The sequence below is a fragment of the Myodes glareolus genome, chromosome 1, assembly GCF_982192425.1.
Source record: "Myodes glareolus chromosome 1, mMyoGla1.1, whole genome shotgun sequence".
NCBI classification, from domain to species: Eukaryota; Metazoa; Chordata; class Mammalia; order Rodentia; family Cricetidae; genus Myodes; species Myodes glareolus.
Window position 1 is genome coordinate 102,490,905 of NC_142026.1, and position 26,492 is coordinate 102,517,396.

Here is a 26,492-nt window from a genome sequence, read left to right on the forward strand (position 1 = left end):
TTCTTAGTGAGCCGAAAGAAGGTAGTGCTTGAGCAGACCAAAACAGAGCTTGGTACATCTAATCTCCCCATGACATTCATAGATGCTTATAACATGTCTAAAATGATACATATTGCATATTTTATGCATTGAAACTTTTAATATTCACAGGATTCTTAGGAATAGCTATGATACTCACTGCAATTTTGAAAAACATGTCAGATGGAATCATGACATTCAGTTCCTAAATAATGGACCTGCTTACAAATTCAGGCTCAGATCTGCAGTGAAAAAGTTGTTCACCAATGGCCTAAGGCTGGCAAAAGGTTTGTATCTATAACAGTTCACCTGATGAGGAAGCAACAAAAGAATGAAGTCTTCTCTTTAAATTTCTGCCTTTGTTGTAAGCAAATGTGATAGATACTGGGACAAATCTGTTTCGAAGCCTTATTTGAAAACTTTTTAAAAATTTTTAAAGATAAAATGATGTGTGTGTGTGTGTGTGTGCACAAATTTCAAATGCCCAAATATGTGCAAATAGTGTAATAAACACACTGGTGCTTAAGAGGCATAGCTTAGAAAATTCATTTTTCATCAGAGATTCTGAACATTCATATTAGTATTCTCTGCCTACTAAACTGACTATGGTTAAATAGAAGACTTGGTGGGTTAAGCCCTTTGGTATACACATGAAGACCAAAGTTTCATTCCCAGAATCAATGTGGTGGATGTATCTGTGATCATGGCCTGACTAGGGTGATACGGTGATATGATGATGTGACATAGAATGTTGTTCTGGCTAGATTTTCTTTTGTCAGTCTGACACAATATAGAGACACCAAGGACTAGGAACCTCAACTGAGAAAACGTCTCTTTCAGATTTCCTGTACACAAAGTGGTAGGGAATTATCTTGATGACAATTTCTTGATTACTGATTGATACCGAAGGAGTCCAGATCATGGAGGGTGGTGCCACTTGTGGGGCTCTGGTCTTGGATTGTATAAGAAAGCAGACTTTGGAGGATAAGTCATGCAGAGTAAGCCAATAAGCAGCACTCCTCCACGGCTTCTACTTCAAAATGCACCTCCTCATTCCCACCCTAAGCTCCCATCCTGACTTCCATCAATGAGGGAGGGTGACTTGAAAATGCAAGATGATATAAACCCTTTCTTCTCTAAGTTGCTTTTGATCGTGGTATTTTATCAGCAATAGAAACCCTAAGTAAGATGGAAATGGATACCAAGAATAGAGTATTACTGTTACAGACCTGGTGATACTTTTTTGGGGAGAATTTTGGAAGGACTTTGAAATCTAAGGCAAGAAAAACCTATTGTGTTCAGAGGTTGATGGACTATTGTGGGGACTTAGAAGGTAATGATGAGAGAAATACAGATGATGGAGGCTGGGTGCGTGGATTTTTATAGGAGAGTATGAGAGACCCTTAAAGACTATCAGGGACATTCAATATTTTGAATTAAGTGTCTGTAGTTCTGGTCAAATTGACTGTGGTTAAGGAAAGACCAACATAATTGACAAAAGGACTGGGGAAGTATTTCTTCTGAGTTAGCATGTAAAAGTTGTGGTCCAAAGTAGGCCAAGAATAGATGCCAAACTTGGTAACTCATAAGAGATTCCCAGGCAGTATTGGGTTTTGACAGCGTGAAGGTGTTTATGAAGAGCAGGTGAAGCGTGGCTCTGTGGTAGGCCACCGGTGAAGGATCAGACCCTACTGTATTAGAAGCCAAAGGATTGAAGGGGTTGGGGAGAAAAGCTGAGGTTTGCCATCATATGTCAAGTTTGGAACACCTAAAGAGAATCCATTAAAGGCTATTGGTAGGAGCACAGCACCGTGACAGGGGAGACCAAAGCCTTTTGAAGATGCCACAGCCATGGACCTACCACCACAGGCAGCAGCGGGTGCAACTCCACACCTTTATGAGCCTAGGAGAAAATCTGAGTGTACTGAGGATGGCAGAGCCACAGAGGCGGAACTTCCAAGACCCTTTGGAGTCCATGCAATCATGAATGCATGCCAGATATTAAGCACTGAATTTTCTACGATGTTAAATTTTGGTTTTGCTTTAGTCTAATTGTGACTGTGCACTGGTTTTTCCTTCCAGGATAAGAAAATATGTAGCTTATTTTATTATTTTACAGTATCCCACAGTTAATACACTTTGCAATACAAGAAAGATTTTGCAATTTGATAGAGATATTTGGATGTTTTAAAGGATTGCTTTTAAAACAATAGTAACTTAACAAGAATTTATATGGAAAGATCTGTATCCCTAGATATTCAGAGGCCAGTTTGCGTGGCCTACACTACCAAAAAGGGATCCTGTCTCACACAAGATAAAAAACAAGGACTGACACTTGGGTTGTTCTCTTACTTCCAAACTCACATTGTGATACATTCATACCCCTGCCCCCCCCCCACACATTTTCAAAATGATAAAATGGCTAACCATATTGTTGCAATGCAGCCAGTACAAAGAGTAAATAAGACCACCAGAATAAGAGATGTCAGGTGGCTGGTTTTCTTCATAGGAAAACTACACATAGCCTTTATACTGGAATTTTAACCTAGGATACACTTGGTCTAATGCACCAAAACTATTCAGCTATAATAAAACATAAAGTGGAACTTCAATACAGACTTACAGAAAGATTTTTTCCTATGCTCAAATGCTGTCAAAGAATATTGAAATCAGACACTTTATGTTTATTACACATATTTAAGAATATTACAATATTATATGGATGATATAATTTTAAAACACAAAGTTTTTTAAACTCATGTGAATAAAAGTGAAAATTGAGATTCATCACCTCTACAAGAAGTGGAAACTTGAAAGTCTTACGACTTTGCCAAGCCTCAGTCTGGGCCTTTATAAGTGTGAATAATTTTAAGGGTGTAAAGAGGATTAAATGATGAAGGACCTAATACATACAAGATATTCAGTATGTTACTTTTTTCCTCCCATAACGTATTTACAATTTAAATCTCATCTCATTGCACAACAGAATTTGAAGTAAGAAAATAAAAACAAAGTTAATATTGATCATGACAGATACTGCAATCCATATATAGGAAAAAAGGCTTATAATTTTATTTGATATGTATTCCTTTGGAGCTCCTGAGAATTGCTGCTTTCTGAAGGAAAGACTTAGGTCTTAAAAGGATCATTGTCACTCAAAAGGTGCCCTTCATTTGCAAGGTGTTACCCGAAAAGTCCTGGCACTCAAACATGTTGAGTGAACTCTATTCAAATCCTTGAATGATTATTTCCATAAGACATGAATGATCTATCTATAAGCTGCCAGTATTTTAGGGTCAGTTGCTTTTGTTGTTGTTGTTGTTTTTGTTTCTTTTTCTCACACAAATCACTTTGGTGGTTTTGGAATTAATTAGATTCTATAGGCAACAGTATACTGGTAGTAGTCATTTAAGTGACTGACATTTTCTTTGTTAAAATAATGAGAGGGATAATTCGGTATCTCAATTAAAGCAGGAAGTTAGGAGCTGAATTCAGATTGTAGGAAGGAAAACACAATGCCCTATCTGAAAGTTTAATCTGTCTAGTCCATGGCTGAAAATCATTTCTAGAGAATAGAAGCCAATTCTATGTATATTGTAAGAAAAGTGTATATATATATATATATATATATATATAGTCTCAAAGAGACTGTGTTGTAGACTTTCCCTGAATTTTCTTGAATGTATTGAGTGTTAAATTAGATGATCATGAACATTTTGATAATACTTTCAGTTCTACAAACTGTGGATGACCTTGGATTCTGGATGGGAAACCCCTAACAATCACTGGTAAGTGATCATTGAGTTAAATTGCATTTCAAAGGCTTATATTATAAAATCCGATCCAAATCTGTTATATTTTTTATTTACTGAAGACATTTGTGAACCTATAACTTAAAACAAATTAAAATATACAAATATATAAGAAAATTATAACTATTTATTTATTTATTTATTGGTTTCTTGAGACAGGGTTTTTCTATGTAACAGCCCTAGCTGTTCTGGAACTAGTTCTTGTAGACCAACCTGGCCTTGAACTCACAAAGATTCACCTGCCTTTGCCTCCTGAGTGCTGGGAATAAAAGGATGGGTCACCACTGCCAGGCTAACCATTTATTTTTTAAATAAATAAATATTGCAAATTTGTATAAGGTACTTAGATTTCTAGCTTATAAAAGTAGTTCTGCAGTTTTCCAACTAACATTAATAAAGTTAACTTAATAGTGGGTTATATTTTCAACTAGAACATATGGTTATACTAATTATACATGACCACAGTCTCTCACTGACTTTCTGGTTTCCATACTGAGTATCTCAATCCTCTACATTGAATCTTTATAGCACTTGTTTATGAAAGGAAGGGAAGCTACTGTACAGCATGTATTGGCTACCACTTTTTGCTTTACTACCTTTCAATCTCATAGGTGGCAGCCCTATGATCCTCAGAGCATAGAGGTATAATGACAGCCAAGAGGAACGAAGGTGTGGAAGTAAACCAGAGAGGAACAGAGGTGCAGAAGGACAAAGGAAAGGGGAAAAACAGTAAGAAAGAAAGCTAAGACATGTGGAAGCTACAAACCAAAAGGGCAGAGGAGACACAGAGACAGATTCGAGGGGAAAATAGGAAGGAGAAAAATATCTGGAGAAAAGTAAAGCTGCTCTCACTAATTTAACTTCTTCTTTGTCCTCTTTCAGAATGGTGAATTTCAGACTTATTTACACAGATATCTTGGGTTGTTCTTAGCAATAATTTACTTCTTCAATGTATTCTTCAGGCAAAGATTCTTAGTATTAGAAATTAACTTTACCTTCAAAGCTTGTTATGTAAGGAATATAACTTGCTTTGAAAATGATCTGTTGAATAGTTTGAAGGTTTGGTAATTTCAGTTGTTGTGAACACATCCCCATTCATTCACGAGTCTTTGCTGTGTGATTCATTTAGCATACATAGGGTTTGCACTGCCTTTTCAGTGATATATACAGTGCACAAGACTTGAATACATTGAGATATATAACCCAGAATAGAGATGCCGGCCTGGTCCAGATAAGTTAAACAGAGATCTAACCATTGATAAAATGTCTAGAATTCCCTGGAAGAGACTTCTTATGGAAGCTAGGTCAGGGAAATGCAAATCAAAACAACTTTGAGATACCATCTTACACCTGTCAGAATGGCTAAAATCAAAAACACCAATGATAGCCTTTGCTGGAGAGGATGTAGAGTAAGGGGAACACTCATCCATTGCTGGTGGGAATGCAAACTTGTGCAACCCCTTTGGAAATCAGTGTGGCAGTTTCTCAGGAAATTCAGGGTCAACCTACCCCAGGATCCAGCAATACCACTCTTGGGAATATACCCAAGAGATGCCCTATCATCCCACAAAAGCATTTGTTCAACTATATTAATAGCAGCATTATTTGTAATAGTCAGAACCTAGAAACAACCTAGATGCCCCTCAATGAAAGAATGGATAAAGAAAGTGTGGAATATATACACATTTGCGTACTACTCAGCAGTAAAAAAGCAATGACATCTTGAATTTTGCATGCAAATGGATGGAAATTGAAAACACTATACTGAGTGAGATAACCCGGACACAAAAAGATGAATATGGTATGTACTCACTCGTTTGTGGACTTCAGCCATAAACCAAGGTCATTAAGCCAATAGTTCACAAGCCCAGAGAAGCCAAATAACAAAGTGAACCCAAAGAAAAACATATATAGATCCTCCTGTAAATTGGAAGCAAACAAGATTGCAGGACAAAAGTCGTGAGCATGGGTGGGTGTGGGGGGTGAGGTTGGGGGAAAGTGGATAGGGGGAGAGGGAAAGGAGAAAGGAAGGACTGGCGACAGCTTGGGGGAGTGGGAGGGTGGAGATGGAGGAAAGGCGGATATAAAAGCAGGGAAGAAGATACCTACATTAAGGGATCCATTTTAGGGCTGGCAAGAGGCTTGGCTCTAGAGGGGATCCCAGGTTTCCACGGGGATGTCCCCAGCTAGGTACTTGGACAGAAGATGAGATGGTGCCCGAACTGTCCTTGCCTCACTATCACGCTGATGATTATCTCGAATATCACCATAAAATCTTTGTCCGGCAACGGATGGAGAGAGAGACAGAGACCCTCATCCGAGCAACGGACTAGGCTCCCAAGGCCCAGTTGAAAGGCAGAAGTAGGGAGAAGACGAGCATGGAAGTCAGGACCGCGAGGAGTTGGTCCACCAACTCAGGCAGTGTGCCTGTTCTAATGGGAGCTCACTAAATCCAACCGGACCGGGTCTGAATGAGCATGTGATCAAAACGGACTCTCTGTAACTGACAATGGGGGCTGACTGAGAAGCCACTGATAAAGGCACTGAGATTTATTTTTACAGCATGTTCTGGCTTTTTGGGACCCTAGTCTATATGCATACACAGTTCCCTAGACCTGGATGTCGGGGGGGGGGGGGGGGGCTTGGACTTCTCACAGGGCAGGGTTCTCTGCCCTCTCAGATGCAGAGTGGGAGAGGGAGGAAGGGGTATGGGGGAGCCGGAGGGGATTGGGAGGAGAGAAGGAAGTATAAATAACTGAATGGAAAAAAATAAAATTTAAAAAAAATGGAAAAATTTCCCTTAAATTAGTGAAACAAATTTTTCCATTTTTTAAAGTATTGTGAATGCAATATGAAGTCCACTTAGATTTGGGTTTTTTGTGATCTTTACTGATGATAATAATGTCAATTCAAAAAGAACCTCTGAACACAACCACTGAGATAGAAATCCCTGTCATCATGAAGTATGTTGATCATAGCGCAAGGCTGGTGACCAACAAGCAAAACAACAATTCGTATCTCATAAGTACATAACAATCAGCAGAAGAATGTTGTGGCTGAGAGTGGCAGAGGAGTAGTTAAGAGAAAGTTGAATTCAGAAGCTTGGTGTGACCACTAAACAGGCTTGTTAACCTGTATGGAGTTGTGCACAGATAAGACAAACCATGGGCAGTATTGAGAGACTGTTCTACAATATGAAGTTCTGTTGTAGCTTGTCATCATAGGTGGCCTCCTTAGAAAGGCAACTCAATTCTGCAAGAAGAAAAATAGGGTGTATTTTTAAGAAATAATAAGGGAGATAAGAAGATGTGGAATGGAAGATGTTGGCGTGAGCCAGGTCTGATATAATGCTAAGGGGAGTTGGTGGCCTACTCTGGAGGGGCACACATTCATGCACAAAATACTTATTTAGTGCCTGCTATTCATCAATCATTTCATTAAACAAAACTATGGCACTGAACCTTATAGACAAATATACTCCAAGGTCATAGAGTTGAGATTCTAGCTAAGCAGAGAAAAAAATACAATTCAATAAGCAAAATGCAGATACCTGCCCCATTCTAAAACTCACCATGGAATGATTATAGAAAAAGTTATTCAGTTATTCAAATGTCATTAAGCTCAAATATTCTAATGAGTTGATAGCCTTGCATATGATCAATGGAAAACAAATATAGAAAAGTGGATAGTAATATTCAAATAAACCGAGTGGGTCTATCTACTAAATATAATGTGGTAAGTGAGAATATTTTTTAAAAAATGACATCCACAAGAGCACCTGAAAGCAAATTAGGTAGTGGCAGTGTAAGAAGAGCAGATTCTTTTGTTTGCCAGGCTACTCATTTTATTAAGAAATAGTTTAGTCATGTATATCCCTTGACTTGCTTTCACCACTGTGTGTGCAAAGTGGTTCATTCAAGATAGATCCAAAAAAAAGATAGATCCAGATACAATTTATGGAGACATCTCAATGGCACAGCTTATGAGTTATTTCCTTCTCAAGCTTTGTTTTTTTCATACTTTTAAATTTTTTTCTTTGAGACAATGAGTATTAATCCTAAATTGACTATTCAATTCTATTCTCAGGTATGTAAAACAGAGAAACCTTCAGCTTCTTACATAAAAGAGCATCCCTAAGCCATAATGTTTCTGGGATGGTTTCTTTGACTCCTGAGAAAAGTCTTCTCTAGCATATCCATGTGTTATTATATATTTGCATATTCACTTTGATGAAAAGCAAGAAATGGGAGTCAAATACATATTTCATACATTCTTTTGATTAAAAATTATAAAGGTAATATTAATGTTTTTTCTTTCTCATATCAAATATATAAAGTAGAAATAACTTCCCATGGAACAGCTAACTAATGAACAGAAATGAGATTGAGTCCAGATTTTATCATTGTTTCATTTATTTTATGCCTTGTTAATGTCAGTAATTCTGATGTTCAGATGTAATAGAAACAGATGCTTAGACTCATAATTGTGGAACCTCAGAATGTAAAGAAGACTTTGAAGTTAGCCATCTCATACCATAGATCTCAAGATAGTTAGTTATGCTCTGGAAGTATAATTACCTAAACCAAGGGGATACATTGAGTTCAATCCTGAATTTAAATTAAAGTTAATTTCTACTTCATGATACTCTTCTGTTTATTTAACATTCGACTGAGAAAGTCGGAATAAATGACAACTATCTTGCTATGTATGACTCATTTTTCCTGAAGGGTCTGTACCTGCTTCCTTTGGGTTAACCTTAGACATAAGTGGGTAGTGAACCACTGAGAAGGCTCAGCAGCTTCTTCAAGTGATCTCCACCTGACTTGACTCCATTTCCACAGCAGGAGGAAGTCAACCAGGTTATTCTCAAATTATTCAGGATTAAATATTTACATTGTGTGTTTATCGGGGTGGGGAAATTGGAAGGGAGTACCTAGGCGAACGTATGTGTGTGTAGATGTGAACATGTTCACGTGAAAGCCATGGATGAACCACAGCTTTGTTCCCAATCTGATGAGAAATACTTTCAGTATTAAGGCCAAATGTAGACAGTAAGCAGATGTATGAATCAGCCAAATTAGATTGATTTCTGTATCAATTAAAAAACAATGACAACAATCAGGAGTTGTGGGCACTTATATAAATTAAACAAAACTAGGTACACTGGGAATGGAAGGGTCATTTAAACCCTGGAGTTTGAATCCAGTTTGGGCAACACAGTGAAAGCTAGTTAAACATACACCAAAATAAACTGATTCAATAATAACCTTTTCATATGTCCAGAATATATATGTCCCATTTACTCTGTAAAAACTGTAAAATTCAATGCCTTATTATATATCTGAAAGATTATTCCAACCATTATTCAAATATTGACTTTGTTTATAATTTTTTAACGCCATTCCAATACACTTATCACAATACTTGACAACCCTTAACATCAAATTATGATTTACTCCATGATTCCCCAGGCACCAATGAATCTATTCATTTCCAAGTTGCTTTTAGTCTGCAATAGACTATACCGATTTTAATCTTCAATGTCTACTAACGAAATGAAAATATTTTCTAAGATGGAACGAATGGTTAAATGAAGGACTGAATGAATGGATGTTGACAAACTGCCAAGTTAGCAAACTGTACTTAGAAAACTTTAATATGCATAGGCTGAATTTTAGGTTTTCCCATCTTAGTAGAACTGGAAACACTTCCAAAGACATACAAGAAAGCTTTTGTTTCAACAACCTGTAACTCTGAAATGTTTACTAATTTTGAGATACCTTAATTACTTTTATGACAATAATACCCATTATTTCAGTGAAATATTAAAAGCTTGTAATTTGTGAATAAAACTAAGCTAAAGCTAAAAATTAATAGAGCTATGGAATTAAACAATTTGCTCATAATATAACACTTGAAATATTTCCAAAATGTCTAATATTTTCTCGTAAGTGGTAAGAGTATATGATTGTTGTGTTTCAATCTAAAGCCTTTCACTTCCGGGCATATAATCTAAAGAAGTTTGAGATACCCGGAAGATACCTCGAGTTTCACTGAAACACTGGAAATCAAAGGAGCAGGAGGACTTGGCAAATCTGTCCAATTTGCTTGTAGTGATGACTTAAATGTAGAGATTTGGAGCAACATTGCCTCATTTTACAAACTAATATTGCATTTGTGTATATGATTATTTAAAAAGGGCTAAAGGGATAGGAATTAAATAAAGTATTTGAAGTTATTAAAATAAACGAGAGCTGAAATTGCTGTTGTTCTAAGACTTTTCAATTGATGGAAGATATATATTATAGGACAGTTTTGTGCAATTATGTTGGAGAAATATGACACACATTTAATAGCAATTTTAAAAACATATTTTACATGCCATATTCCATATTATAATAAGATGATATTATTAATGGACATTTTACATCTTCTTCACCATAAAGGTGATTTAAATTACAAATATCTCATATTTTGACTATAGGATGCAATAATTATCCAAAGATAGTAAATTCAAATTAAGACTCTAAAACACTCTCAGTGTAAAACCACCTATCGTTCTTCACCAAATTGAGTGTGCCTACTCTCTTTGATATCAAATAGTAGGGGTGGTCATTGGATAAAATTTCTGCTTGGAAAATATTTAACATTTCAGGTTCATATGAAATTAAGAACACAAATACATTGAATTTCACTTACAATGTTTCAAAGAGAAATACATCACAATGCAAATTTGAATTAAAATCTCAGAGTTTATTTATATATATTGTATACCTCTTCTAATCAAGGCTACCATATTAATTAAAAGCTATTAAACTATTTTTATTTTATTAAATTAATCAGTGTTATTAATAAAGAAAAAGTAATTACAATATGATTATTTACTAATCAAGTAATTCTAACAATGAATATCTGAATATTGGCAAAATTAATGTATCTGTCTCCCAAGAAAAAATATAATAGTTCAAGGTCAAATGTAATATTTCATATTTTATATTCAATACTATTTTTCATACATCCAGCATAATTTAGTGATGTACTCAAAATAAAGCACAAGTTCTGTTTAAATATTAATCATAGTAACACAAGTGGTGACCAATAAGATGATAAAATAAGAGAATAATGTTTCCCAGAAGCAAAGTCATAACATTTAGAAAATGCATTGTTAAATGATTCACTGGTAGAATAGCAAATTTACTTTATAAGATGGAGGAGGCTTGATATTCTTGTAAAGTATCAAAACCTGAAAGATAAATGTTTCCTTATTTTGCTACCATGTTGAGTTGTTTCTCCTTATAATTATACCAAAGAAATTATTGACAAAGACCAGATGGCTCAGTTGATTGCTGTGCCAATTCCCAGACTACTATTATTTCTTGATTTCATTCCCAATAGCTTCAAGACAAAGTTTAAATATCTAACCATGGTGCATGATCTTTTATCAGACCTCACTATTGGCTTGCTGCATAGTCAAAACGTTAGAGTAAGGGATATCGTGCGTGCAGTCAGCCTACTCCCTTGCAGTTTCTGTACCTCATTCCCTAGCCAAATTACAAAGGCCAACACAAGCTACTGGCAAAGTATGTATTTTCTCTATCAGCTACATTGGTAAAATTTAAAAGCACACATCAACTTTTAATTATGGTAAGCAGAATTGTGCATTTGTTATGAATTATACCACTTAACAAACTAAGTGAATAACATGGAAGATTATAGTATTCTTTTAAAAATAGGCTTGTAATTTTGCCTGAGTCCTAGAGATAATATACAACCATCTATAGCTCCCTCTCAGTTCGGTGTTGTCTTATCTGAGGGCAAGCAACAAGATAACTTGCAAAGTTTTGTGAGAATTGAATGAAATGATCCAGGCATACCACTAGCACCAAAAAAATGTTACCTTCTAAACCCTGTCCTCTTCTTAGTATCACTTTTCAAGGTCCTCACAGTTCGAAAGGGGCAGCAGCTATCTGGCCTTTCCCTCAAATGCAGTTCTACCTAACATAGCAAAGTTCTTAGTTGGCTTTCTGTCACTTCATTTTCAATGACAGTGTAAGAATTTCTTTGGCATGCCTATATATTCTTGTGTATATAGAAACATGAAAGCCTAAAATTGGGTGTCTTCCACAGTGGCTTTCGACTTTACTGATGCAAAGGCTTTCCCTGAACTTGGAGTTGATCAAGCTAACTTGCTTCTCACTGGGGCATCCCCATGCCTCTTCCTTTGAGTGCCGAGATTACAGGTAGCCACCACACCCATGGGGACTTTGTGCAAGTTCTAAGAATCAAAACTCCCATGCTTACTCCAAATAGGAGAATTTTCTAAGCAACTATGTGGTATTTCAAAAACAGAGTTGCTTCTATATTATGCAAGGAATGGTTCATATAAAATCAAGTCATTGTTACTTTTTAAAACAATGTTAACCAATTCTGACCCTACCAGAACCTTGGCAAAATGAAGGATTTCTTGAGTTGCCCATTCTAATATTTGTCTCTACCTATGATTAAAACAAAAATTTCTTCCATATTTCTTCTCTGACACATAAAATTATTCGGTTTCTAAGCAAAATAAATGAACTAGAAAAACCTAAAGGAACAATTAAAAATTAATCTCTGGATTTAGAGTTTATCTTATGAAGAGAAAGAAACTTTATAAAAGAGTGTTTTTACAGGATGCTGAACTAAAAAACGATGCACTTCTATATCTGTTTAAGACCAGGCACAAAGCTGAAATTTAAATGTTTCACAGATAAAGGATGAAGTGGAGTGTGTTAATAATGGTTATTTAATAGGCTCCATGCTGCAATTAATTTCACAATTACATTCACAGATGAATGGCACATTTGGCACCCAGCCAATCTTTCTTCCTGTTTTAAATTGTGTATAATTGATGTTCTTTTATGACTTAAAATAATACACATAATTTATGCAGTATCTTTTAGGACCCTGCTTATAATAACATGAAATATCCTGGTTCTCTGGGAAAATGCATGATTTATATGATCAGTTTCAGATTTATACAACACGGAACAGGTTTAGGTGTTGTGTGACTACCAACAGGAGAATATTGACTCATTAGTGTACATTTCCAAGGATGTTTCAATATAGTAATCTCGTATTATTTCTGTCTCTTCATCGCCCTGTTGCCCACTTTTTATCGAAAGACCAACTATCATTTTCTCTGCTGCATAAATGTTCATTAAGTAGACACTGGATGTTGATGATAAAATGGGTTTGTTGGGTACATTTTATTTTCATTCCTGCAAACAACATATCAATCATCAAACAGATACTGAGTATATTATATTGGTGAGCATTTCCAAAGGGGAGTATAAATAATTGTGAACATTTCAGTGTGAAGACAAAGAGCCAGTGCTGAAACAGAATACAGTCTAATTCAGAAGGAAATATGGCCACCCATTCTGCCCATATTGGTTTGGTTTTCTTTTTGTTAGTTAGTCCACTTTTAACAATTAATTTGAAAATTTATTCCTAAACCAAACATGGTGCCACAAACATGTAATTCTAACACGTGAGTGGAGAGACTGACACAGAGAGATTGTTGGGAGTTTGAGGCCAAGCCATGGCTATGTAGTAAGTGCCAAGTTTGCCCGAGTTGTGCAGAAAGACGCTGGCTCAAAGAACTCCACCAAAAATATAAAATAGTAATTTCCCACTATATTTTGTCTTTTTGGGATTCAAGACAGACCAGGGAAATAAGAATAAATACTGAACCAGTGTAGGGAATCAGCAGCAGCCACAATGCATCAGTACGCACAAGTGTAGAGTTTGTATGGCAGCTTCACTCGCTGTCCTGAAACGGACAAGTAGAATGATTTGGAACATATCCCGCCAGTACTGATGAGGGTATAAAAAGACAAACTGTTGACTCAAAATACACATTAATCCAATGTTGGCGTAATAGCATTACATTGCCTTAAAATAGTGCAGAAGACTAGAATGCAAAATGGACTGGTATCAAGTGGAAAGTATAGAACTGTGCAAAAACTGCAGAGTATGTACAGTCTACAGTCAGTAATACTACTGTTGCTCCTAGAACACTGCATGATCTTCAAGTTACACAAACCAATGAAAATCCTGCATAGGGGATAACGCTGCTGAACTTGATTATCAAGTTCACTGATTTGATAATCACTGAACTTGATTATCAGTCACTGAAAAGATCGAGTGCAGCATCCCATTCGTTGCTTCTACACTTGAATTAAGGTCTGCTAGGGCAAGATAAGAAGAAAAATAAACTGTGAGGGGCCACAAGGAGCCCTGGATTTTCTTACTGTCCACTATAACTAAGGTAAATCAAGTGAATCTCAAAAATGGTGCTGCTGGAAACTGTTCTTGCAAAGTACCAGGGTTCTTTCTTAGTCCTCTCTCTCTCTCTCTCTCTCTCTCTCTCTCTCTCTCTCTCTCTCTCTCTCCCCTCTCTCCCCCCTCTCTCTCTCTCCCTCTCTCTTCCTCTCTCTCCCCACCCTTTCTCTAGCTGAAAGAAGAAACTATTAAAAGATATGTCATGCCAATACATAACATCTAGCTAGTTGCCTTGATAATTCTTTGATTAAACCTTAATTTTCCTTGCTTCTCACACAGTAATTCAAATTACTCTGCATTATTTGCTCCTTTTCACAAAATTTTAGAACAGGCTTTGAATAGTCTCAGTAGGTTATCTGGGAAATGTATTTTTATCTGTTAGCAGGCCCACGGCATGAATAGCAAGGCTCACACATATCTATATCTGTATTGATGTCTACATCTATATTCATATCCTTATCTATATCTATCTATGTCATCTATATCTATATCATCAATCTGTGTCTATCCACATGTTTTATTGAAAATTCTCTTAAGGTATTGTTTTTCAACCAAGTTAATGCTTTGACCCTTTAATGTAGTTCCTCATGGTGTGGTGATCCCCTCCCATCATAAAGTTAATATCACTGCTAGTTCATAACTTTAATTTTGTTACTTATGAATTGTGATGCAAAAATCTGTTTTCTTATGGTCTTAGGCAACCCCAGTGAAAGGAATTGCAGCCCCAAAGTTGAGACCCACTGCCTTAAGGCGAGGAGATTTCTGTTGAAGCAGATGACTTTTAAAAAAAAAAAAAAGTCTAAGAGATACAGCTTTGAGAAGGTTTTTTCTCCAAGTTTCCGATGGAAAAAACTAAGGGGAAAAAAGCCTCAGTAAATCCTAGCTTGCCCCAGTTCTGACGAAGCTGACAGGACGATGCAGGAGCACCAATGCAATTGTACTACCTCAGGAAATTTGTCTACTTCTCTGTATGCATTCCAGTAACTTACAATGACCTTCAATGAATCCAGATACAACAACCTAATTCAAAACAGAATGTCACATTCTTGCTTGTATGAGGAAACCAGGGATTGGTTACACAGCGTCATAATTAAGCAGGAGCACTCTGTAATCTTTTCCCTCATTTTAGTGTACCTTGATTGACTGATTGCAGTTTGCTGATAGATGCATTGATTGAGTCAGTCTTTGAATTCTGAGCTTCTGTCTCTAGAGGGACCAACAATAACTCCTCAAGAAATCTTTATGGAAGCCTATTTACAGAGCTTAGAAACCTGTCATATTTTTAAATAACAAGATTATTTCTTCAGATGTATAAAAAGGACTGCTTTGGGATACACATTTTTTCATTGAGATAAATAGTGTAAATCAAGAATTCAATTCAGGAAATGTATCACATTCCTGACTAGGTATGCAGTAGGGAGGATTTAAAGGCAAATGGTTTTCCAAGGTCTACAAAAGGCAGTTTAAACAGAAAGGATTTTCTAAGGGGAAATGGTAATGGCAGGATAACTAAACCAGAAAGAAAAAAGAAGGAAACTCTCTGAGTTGCTGGAAGTGTAGTGTTTTTATAGTGACTGATTTTTCAGGCTGAAGTGCAGGTACCTGTCCTGAGCCATGTCACAGAACTGTATTCAGATTTATTGGTGAGAAAAGATGCTCAGAGAACAACTAACCTGGATCCTATATTCACGGGGATGGTTTTGTATATAGTACATTCTTTTTGGTAATTCTTCTATTAGTTTCTTTCCACTCCTACACAGTTCATGGTGATGGGGGAGAGGTTGGAAGGGAGGAGTCCTCTTCTGAAATCCTTCTGCTGTTCACTCTGTAGATTTTCATTTATTAATAAATTGTGCATTTAAGTAACTGAGGAATCTCAAGTCCCCATCTTTTTTTTCATAGTTGATTAAGAAACTTTGTGTTTTAGATTTCAGAAAGTTGGAGAAAGAGTTTAGAATTCCTCCTGTTAAATGAATGGGATATGCCAGTAGAAGTATATAAACATGAGACTTGTGTAGTTTAGAGACCTAAACTACAGGGAATGAAGCAGAATCATGTCTGCAAGCTTTCACTTTTGGATAGTTCCTGTGTCTCTAAACAGCTCTGGACATTTTTCACTCTTTAGACTGAGATTTGTTGCTTCACCAATGTTGTGTGATGTATTATTTAAGATAGATTAATTGGAATTTCTCTTTCAGTTTGAGGACATAATGCATTTTATACACATAAAAATCCAGCCTGGTCTACAAGACCTAGTTCCAGGACTGGCTCCAAAAGCTACAGAGAAACCTTGTCTCGAAAAACTAAAAAAAAAAAAAAAAATCTGATTATTATTTCACTGTGGATCTCACCTTATTTAAAAAAACTAAACACATTCATCAGGTGATGCACTGAGTGTCAATTCTACAGGAGCTCCACGGGAGAAGGAAGATCTCTGCTGTTGCACTGTTGTGACTCTAAATAATGGTGATTTTGAAAGAGCTGGAAGATAAGATTTCTAAAGTTTTCAACACAAAGAAATGATGAATGTTTGATGAGATTGATTACACTTATTTGGGCTTTTTATAATGTACAAACATTCATAAACAGGCAGTACTTCATAAGTTTGTACAGTTTTATCCATAAATTATACATTTTAAATAAAAGATCATGAAATCTATTTTGATAACTAGTGAAAAATCATTGTATTATATAATCATGATCACCGATTATTATTATTCAATATGTGAAAACATGCTTTATATATTCTTCTTTCCCACCAACTATAATAAGTTAATATTATAAACAACACTTTGTACATGTAGTATAATTTTATACTATTACAAAATCATATTCAAGTATGTATAACCACACAGTGCATTTTATTATCATAATCTTTCATAAAGATAATTAATTAACATTAATAAAACATAAGTTGAACTACAACTGTAGGTGTTGATCACATTATATTTCTTTTTCAGTAGAATGGGAACTGAATTTTCAGAGTATATCTATGTGTCTGATGGTTAGAAATATGGTTTACATAAAGTCCATCAAAACATCATGAAGTAGATTTCCACACATTAATATTTTATTTATTGATCTTATATTTAGAATCTAGCTTTTTTCTACAACGTGGAGACACTTAATCAAACTGCATCATATGTATTTACTCTGTGTTATGTGTGATCCTTAGGCAACATTACAATTAATATCAGATACATAATATATAAAATCTAGAAGAGATATGATGATCAACTTTGAACTGCTATGGTGTTTGCTGGCATGATTCTATAAACAGTGTTTTATTCTATTTACCAGAAGTCTACTTGTAACAATCTATACTTATATATTCAACAATAAAGAAGAGTCATGACTTAGAATGCTACACAAATAAAGTGTACGTTCTTATCTGTCATTAATTCTACACTGATCCCTTTACAAATATAGTACTACAGAGGAGGAAATGCAGACCTATCAAATCAAGAGATTTGACAAGTTGTGTTTCAGGTGACTATGGGAGCCTGGATTTAAGCACATGTATTCTACTTTGATGCCATCTTTGGGGCATTATATGACTCTTCAAATAATACAAATAGCAGAAAATCAAATTCCAAAAAAAGCTACCCAGAGGAAGGAAGAAACACGCTTCTTAACTAAATTATGAGAAGATATAACTTAGCGCATTCTGGCTGTGCTGTTTTAGAGCCTTGTCTTTCATATGTCACATAAATCTGGATGTCAGTGATCCCTCTTCTGATACAGGTGGGTCTTCTTTCTGTGTGTTGCTTTCATTGGTTAATTAATAAAGAAACTGCTTGGCCTAGTAGGTCAGAACATACGTGGGTGGAGTAGAGAGTCAGGCAGACGCCATGATTCCCCTTCCCAAGATGGATGCTGGCTAGACTCATGCCGGTAAGCCACGACATCATGGTGGCATACAGATTATTAGATTTGGGTTAGTCAAGATGTGAGAGTTAGCCAATAAGAGGCTAGAACTAATGGGCCAGGCAGTGTTTAAATGAATACAGTTTTCGTGTAATTATTTCAGGTGTAAACTAGCTGGGGAGCCAGGATCCCTGCGGGACCACAGCCCACTGTTCCCATTTTACTACACCTCTTCCATGTGTGAACTTACACTGTGGTGATGGTGTGTAGAGTCTGGGTTTTACAGTATTACCTGCCAAGTCACATGTGTATAAGATGTAAGTCTCACTAACACTGCAGCAATGATTCCCTAAACTTTGTGCTTTATCTTTGCAAATAGATGCACTGGCTTTGTCAATATTTTGCAATTCCCCCAACTCAATTGCATAACAAAAGTACTGCCAGATCTTGCTCTATACAGTGTCACTTTCCCGTTACATTTCCATTTAAATCTTTGGATGATTTCACATCAATTATCAGCTCTACATGATTAGACAATTGACCTACATTTTGTCATCAAAATATATCCATTACTTCTGATGCTTTTCAATCTTGAATCATCAGCTTTTTAGTATGATAATATTAAATTCACAGCCAGGGTCATGTCCTTGTTCATTTTCTCTTTTATTCATGTACTACCAAAGTAACCAGTATGTATTCATCAGCATTTAATCAAATGTCTCACTGGTCCTTCAATTTCCTCAGATCCACATTATCTTCCAGACAGCAGGAGGAAGAGATACCTCTCATCTGGATTTGTGACGTTTAGAATCTGTGCTACATAAATAAACTCAATGATTGAATTTTCTATTATTTACTTGTTTATTTACTCTTTCTAGTCCACTTGTTAAAGATGAGTCTGAACTTTTACTATATTTTATATTACATTTTTGAAGTTTTTATCTGTGAATCTTAGAAGTCAAAATGCAAGAATTGGTTCAGTTCTTGTATGATGTGAGTCTCAGGAATCAAAATGGTTAAGTATCATATCAGACACTTTCATCAACTGAACTTTGTTTTCAGCTCTTAATTTACTATTCCTAAACCCTTAGTTGCGTTTAGTTTAAGGTTAATGAACTAATAAAAATATTCAACATTTTCTATCATTAATTATTCTATTAATTGTCATAAAAATTCTATTTCTTATATTACCTCCATAGTTAAGTGCTTATTGATGTGAAAGTTAAGTGTGGAAATAAATTATATACAGTATATGTAAATACACAAAATGGTCTTTGTAATTTGAGCAGGGCTAAACAGGTTAGTATTGATTGGTATCGTCATTTCTTCTCTATGCTAACAGATACAACTACTAGATAGTAGGTGAGTTTATTCTTATCCAAATTTATTTAAAACAGTGAACTGGGATGTCTCACATTTCAGGATCAGCTTACTCCAGGACGTAATTAAGTTTCCAGACAAATAATCTCACAGTAGACATTAATAACCTCTCCTTTGAAAAATGACCCCCCCCCCATTAGTCTCTGTGAGTTTCCTGAAAGAATCTCCATTTTCCTCAGTCGCTGTTTAAGACAGGATCTTTTCCTCCTTTCTTGGGCCTCCTGACTATTTTGTTCTCTTTAAAGAACCCAGCACATAGATTCCGTTGCATTTCCCATTTTAGGCTTCAAGGTTCATGTGTAAGGTGCCAATGCAGCTCATTATCTCTGTCAGGAATACGGACCTGGTACTAATCCAAGGAATCTCACAGAAGGTTCATTCCTAGTCTACCCCTCACTTGTGTGTGTGTGTGTGTGTGTGTGTGTGTGTGTGTGATTTTAACAAATCTTTTAAATTCTATACTCTCAGTCTTATGACAAGAATCATCATACATATTTTGCAAGGTGTTGAAGAAACCCAACACAGTAAATGATCAAAATAAGCTAACAAAGAGAAGACATTTTAAGATATTGTAAGACTTGGACCCAATGCCTTTGTAGTTTTGTATATCTTTCACTTTAATTTGACAAAGACACACCAAAGTGACAACTCAGGACACATTTGAGGTTGTACATATTGGTTACCTTGTTCTCTAATCATTCTAACTCTATCACTATCCAATAAGCTACTGCTCAAGAAGAGAGAATAAAGAAAGGAGAGGGGAGAATATGTACAAGGATTATTGAAAAATTTTAATCATTGTATCTGTGGTAGGTTCTTGTTGCTATCTCATGTTGACCTTGGACTCATGTTCCTCTTGCAACAGTCCCATTATTTCTAGGTATATAAACATGTGTGACTATGTTACAAGTTCATTTTAACAATCTCAGAACGGAAGTGTTATAAAGAAATTGAGTTTCCAAAATGCAAGAAATCAAAGGTTTAAACCTGATTTGTGCAGCCTGCCAATTTGTTTCCTGAATTAATTCTTAGTATGCTACTGAGTAAATTGACTTTATTTTTAAACTGTCATTTACTTATTTCAACACTAATTTTTTCTACTTTTTTTCCTTATAGGTCTTCTGAGGAAAATTGTGAAGGTTTATTTATGCTTCTAAAACAAAAAAATTCAATTGTATTTTGGAATAATCATTTTACAATTACCCTTGGGAAATTTCAAGATACTGAAGCTTTACACTTTGTTGTTTTCTCACATATTAGCCTTCTTTTACTTTATCAGCTTCATAGTTATCCCATCATTATTCATAATTTTTCCAATAATATGTAAACCATAATAATAACCAAACAACAAAGTGATAAAAGTGTCTAGAAATGTTGGCATTATATAATATTATAAATCAAATCAATATAATAGATATTTATAAAACATTTCACCCAAACACAAAAGAATACACCTTCTAAGCAGCTCATCAAAATTTCTCCAAAACTGACCACATACCAGCAGAAAAAGTATGTCTCAAGATATACAAGAAAATTGAAATAACGCTATATACCCTATCTGACTACTGTGGATTAAAACTAGATATCAGAAACAACAGAAATCTCAGAAACTCCTCAAACTGCACAACTAACTGCTGAATGAAAAATGGATCAAGACAGGTAGTATAAAAAATTTACAATTTTTACTATTTAAAAATTTACATTTATTTTTAATAATGTATTTTTCATATAATATATTCTAATTATGGTGTGCTCTTCCCAAACTACTTCAAGATCCTTCCAAATCCCCAGTGAAAATTAAAACACTGAATACCCAAACCTGTGGTACACAATGAAGGTTGTTCCAATAGGCAAATTCATAACACTAAGTGGCTACATTATAAAAGCAGAGATATCTTCCACTAACAAATTAAGAGCATATTTAAAAGTTCTAGACCAAAAATAAAAAAAAACACATCCAAAGGGAGTTGATAGTAATAAACAAAGACATGTCAAAGCTGAAATCAATATAATAACAAACACCACAAAGATAAATGAAAGGAAGATTTATTTTTTGATAATGATCAATAAAATTGATAAAAACAAAACTTAGCAAAACTAACTAAAAGACACAGAGAAAAGATTCAAAATAACAAAATTAGAGAGCAAACGAAAAGCATCAGGACAGACACTGAAGAAATCCAGAGAATCATCAGGACACAATTTAGAAATCTGTATTTCACTAAACTAGAAAACCTAAAAAAAATGGATAAATTTCTTGGTATATGCGATCTACTAATGTTAAGTCAAGATCACATAAGCAATTTAAACATATGTATAACCCTCAGTGCCATAGAAACAGTATTTAAAATTTCTTCAACCAGAAAAAGTCCAAGAATTAAGCATGGAATTCTACTAGATCTTCAAAGTTGTTTAATACTTCTCAAATTATGCTTTAAACATAAACACAGAAGAAACATCACCTAATTCTTTTTTATGAGGCCAAATTTACCCTGATATCGAAACTATACAGAGACTCAACAGACAAAATTAAAGACCAATTTCTCTTATGAACAAAGAGGCAAAATTTCTCAATAAATTAATTGCAACCAAACATAAGAACACATCAGAAAAAAGCATATGTAAATCAACATATGTAAAACAATAAATATAACCCAATATATAAAAAAATTGAAAGATTAAAAGCACATTAAATGCAGAAAATGCCTTTGAAAAAATCCAGTATTTCTTCATGATAAAAATTTTGGATAGATTGGGAATATGGGGGCTATATATAAGCATGATATAAGAGATTTTTAGGAAGGCTACTGTTAAAATAAATGTAAATGAAGAAAACTCAAATCATTTCCACTAAAATTAGAATAAGACAAGATTGCCCATTTTTTCATATCTAGTTAATATTAGTACTTGAAGTCTTAGCTAGAGCAATAAGAGACTGAAGAGACTGAAAGTAGTAAGTTAAGGTATATTTACTTGGAGATGATATGTTTGTATAAATAAATGACCATATAGACTCTAAAAAAAAAAAAACTTCGACAGTTAATAAACATTTTCAGCAAAGTTGCAGGATACAAAATTACAACACAAAAATCAGTAGCCTTCCCAAATACAAATGACAGACCAAGAAAGAAATCTGAAAAACTCTCATAATAGCCTCAAATAAAATGCAAAGTATTTTGGCGTACCTTTAATCAAGCAAGTAAAAGACTTATACAATAAAAACTTTAGGGCCTTGAAGAAAGAAACTGAAGAAGATACCCAAAAATGGAAAGATTGCTCATGTTTATGGATCAATAAGGTTAGTATAGTGGAAATGGCCATCATACCAAAAACCAAGCTACAGATTAAAAAATAATAATAAAGTAAAAATTCCAACACAATTCTTCGTAGAAATTTAAAGGACAATTTTCTGCTTCATGTGGAAATATAAAATTCTAGGAGAGCTAAAGCAATCCTGCATAAAGAAAGAACTGCTGGAGGTAGCATATTCCTCAATCTCAAATTGCACTACAAAGATATAGTATTAAGAAGATCATCATATTGACATAAACAGATATATAGACCAATGAAGTCAAATTGAAAACACATTCATAATTCTACACAACTATGGACACATGATTTTTTACAATGATGCTTGAAATACACACTGAAAAAGAAATAGCGCCTTCAAGATATACTGCCAGTTATACTAGGTGTCTGTATAGATAGGTATTTGTCACCCTTAACTAAACTTAGCTCCACATTGATCAAGAAACTCAATAAGGTAGAGCAGTGGTGGCACATGTCTTTAATTCCAGACTCAGGAGGCAGAGGCAGGCAAATCTCTGTGAGTTTGAGGCTAGCTTGGTCTACAAAAGCTAGTTCCAGAACAGGCTCCAATGTTACAGAGAAACCCTGTCTTGGAAAAAAGAAGAAGAAGAAAAGAAAAAAGAATGAAAGAAAGAGAAATTCAATATAGGGTAAGAAACCCTAAATCTGATAGAAGACAAAGTTGGGAATAAAGTAACTAGTGGGAGGGAAGAATTCTCTATGGAAACAGAAATAGGATATATAGTCAGAGATAAACAGGGCTGGTAGAGCCTGGAGTGGCGGAACTACAAGGAGAGAGTAAGGAAAACAGGATAAAGAGGTTATATGGGGTGGGATATACAACACTGAGGACTGTCTGAAGTGTCAGGCAGAAACCTACACCATTGCAAGCTACTTAAGATATACACATATCTGAAAGATATCCAAATGAAATAACAGATAACAGGGGAGACAAAGACTCAGCTAGATATCTCTCACTACAAAATAATACCTACAATGTTAGAAATAGGTTATACCTACTTGACTTGTTTGACAAATGGGCCCCATGGAAACCTTCAAACAACTCAGGTTATTACCAAGTCATTGATTATTCTCCACAAAAAATGATGGTGAAGTCCCATTGCTGAAGACAAGTATATATCTCATAGAACAGGGAGAGTTCAAGCTGATGGAGAGCCTACACTCCAACTGACAGTCTACAATGGTGACATGCATGCAAAATGTGTGAGTGCAATAGGGGCACAAAGGTTGTGGGAGTAACCAACCAGTGTCTAAGATGGAATCCATTCCATTCTGTATGGTCAAGAATTTGAGACTAGATTGGACAAGGGCCTAGGGAAAAACCAAATACTATAGTTCATCTCAAGAAATGTAGCAATAAACTCTCTTCTATAGTCATAAATCAGATATTGTATGGATATCACCATAGCAGCCTTTACTTGCAGTAGACGGTGTAGAAAAATGCAAATAAGAACAGGAATTGAATCCAGCAGCCAAGCGAGAAAGGAGAGAGAGAGCAGGCATGTGGGCATGCACACTTTTGGTACCCAAGGCCACATCCAAGCTGGTCCAGCATCTCAAAGGCCATTGGCTGAAGGAGGTTCCCCAACAAGATGGAAACAAACACATTGGAAAATGTACGGAGAAAGAGAGACCCTGAAACACTCAGTTCTATATAAAATATCTCCATTAAATCTCTCCCTCAGGGCTCTGCAATCTATACCCAAGAGGAGGAAGAAAGATTTTTGAATCCAGAAGAAATGGTTGATACCAAGAAAACAGTGTATTCTAGATACAACAGGTTTGATACAAATATGCACATACTGATACTATGGAATCATGCACATGACTTTCATGGGGAACTAAAAGAAGTCCCATCACTGAGAGGGGCCTTGGACACAAACTTCTATCCTTGATCAAGAAGTTATTTCTAACTAACAACTTCTTACAAAGAAGAACAGTTTCTTAAAGGGATTTCTCACTGGGTATACAGACCACACTTAAGGGCATATCCCTTGCTCAGCAATACATGGCAAACATAATAAACATGTAGAATTTTTTGGAGAATTTTTCCTTCTGTTTCCTGTCTGTATTTTTTAAACTTTGAGAAAGAATTTTATGTTTTTTGGGGGGTGTATACATGTATGTTTATGTATGTTCATATGTGTATGTGTGTGCATATGTGTGTGTTTCTTGAGCTTCTTAGTCTTTTTTGTTAGCTTAATTTTTATGTCTCTGCCTTCTTTTTCTTGTTCAATTTTTTTAAGACAGAGAAAGTTGTGGAGTTGAAAGATTGGAAGGTGGAGAGGATCTGGGAGGAGATGAGGGAAGAGAAACAATGATCAGAATATTTTGTATGAAAATAACTTTAATTTCAATAAAAATTAAATTTAAAAAAATCATTAAAGTCCAATCGAAAGATCATAATATAATGAGAGGATTAACTTTCTCCTCAAAGATCTTTCTAACTTAAAATCCATAACTTGGAATATAGGATATACAAGAATAGCTTATTGCATCCAGATAGAAATTTGGTAAGGTAAATATCTTCCCTCGATTTTAGAGAATAAATGACTAAATTTAGGGAAGAAATGACTAAAAAGGAAAATGAATTACCTTGACATAAGTTATTGACTCAGTAAAGATCATACTGTCATGATATAATCTTTTTGTACACTGTGAAGATGTGTCTGTTTTACTTCACCTGCCTAAGATTATTTCTGATCGATTTAATAATAATAAAAAAAGAACAGAATTGTCAAAAGACAGGCAGAAAAGAATAGATGGGACTTCCAGGGAGAGAGGAGAACTCCTGTGGGATGGAGATCTAGAGGCAGAGGGTTTCAGTAAGATGTTGAGGAAATCAGACATACAGTACAGAGGAGAGGTAACAAACCACGTGGCAGAATGTAGGTTGATATAAATAGGTTATTTTAAGTAATAAGAGCTAGTTGGGACAAGCCTGAGCTTCCATAATTAGCAAGTCTTTGTGTCATTATTTGGACGCTGGTGATCCAAAGAAAGTCCTGGTACATCATATAGTTGTGAGAATTGTAATCATAAAACAACTTCTGGGGGATGCACTTCAAGTTATAGTAAAAATTTATTCATAATAGCTACAGAGGTGAGGAATTGAGGGGAAAGTGTGATACAGTTATCAACACAAAGCATACCAGTCCTGGTAACTACGCTAAATACTGACCTTGATTCATTCATCTACAGTGAATATCAAGATGTCTGTGTGCCCTGAGATTTTTCTACTTATAGATATTTTCTCTTCTTAAGCCTGAGTGACTCTGCTAAGAAATCCAGATAAGTTCATTATACCTAAGTTGAAGTTCACAAAGAAAGAGTATGACAAGAGCAATTTTGATGCTCCTTTTCAAACTCCTAAAATAATAAAGTTTGGGGTAGAAATGTTATTTAAGGAAAAATATTCTTAGCCACAAGACGTTGAATACAAAATGGGAATTACAAAAGGTCAGTGTAAATGAGCTGAAAGTTTTATTTTGATCATCTGTGCAATTGATTTTAAATACAACAAAACACAAAATAAACCAGAATAAATTGAATCTTGGGATTGAAAATAATGTCTGTATTGTCTAGTTTTTGTAGTTGTCTCATAAGACAGTGGACAAATGAATCATTTTAATCCTAGGTGAAAGTTGATCATCAATTTCAAGACTGCACAGGACCAAAAGACCAAATCTTTCTTTCCCTCCCTCTCTCTGTCTCTACACAAACTATACTGAAAAATACAGGCTGAAACACTGCAAAAATATA

General features: G+C 35.2%; 1 protein-coding gene and 1 long non-coding RNA gene across 17 annotated transcripts in view; one reads left to right on the plus strand and one right to left on the minus strand.

Moving 5' to 3' along the window:
- The window catches only part of LOC125394519 (uncharacterized), a 44,382-nt gene extending 19,600 nt beyond the window's left edge, over positions 1 to 24,782 (plus strand). Inside the window, exons 2-4 of the long non-coding RNA XR_015001965.2 lie at positions 3,751 to 3,806; positions 20,517 to 21,059; positions 24,416 to 24,782. This is a non-coding gene — a long non-coding RNA (uncharacterized LOC125394519). The remainder of the gene's footprint in view (positions 1 to 3,750; positions 3,807 to 20,516; positions 21,060 to 24,415) is intronic.
- The window catches only part of Trdn (triadin), a 369,239-nt gene that overhangs the window by 217,554 nt on the left and 125,193 nt on the right, over positions 1 to 26,492 (minus strand). The gene's annotated exons all lie outside the window — the stretch shown is intronic.